Below are 241 nucleotides of genomic sequence, written 5' to 3'. Positions count from 1 at the left end.
TGAGACCCAACCGAGAAGTTCCAAGCCAATGAAGATAAGAATGATATGACTGTTATTGTAGATCAATCGTCTTAGGATTCACTACCTATTCAGCCTCTAATTTTGGACAAGACACTAGTGATCCTGCACAGAATCAAGAAACTGGAGAAAGAGGTACAAAATGTTATGAATGTAATTAACAATATCTCTGATTTTTTTTATCATCTAGACTGGAGGATGAAAGAGCATTTTGATCACTCTG

This window comes from Phalaenopsis equestris, unplaced genomic scaffold (genome assembly GCF_001263595.1).
Source record: "Phalaenopsis equestris unplaced genomic scaffold, ASM126359v1 Scaffold000697, whole genome shotgun sequence".
Lineage (NCBI taxonomy): Eukaryota > Viridiplantae > Streptophyta > Magnoliopsida > Asparagales > Orchidaceae > Phalaenopsis > Phalaenopsis equestris.
Note: the sequence above shows the minus strand (reverse complement) of the source record.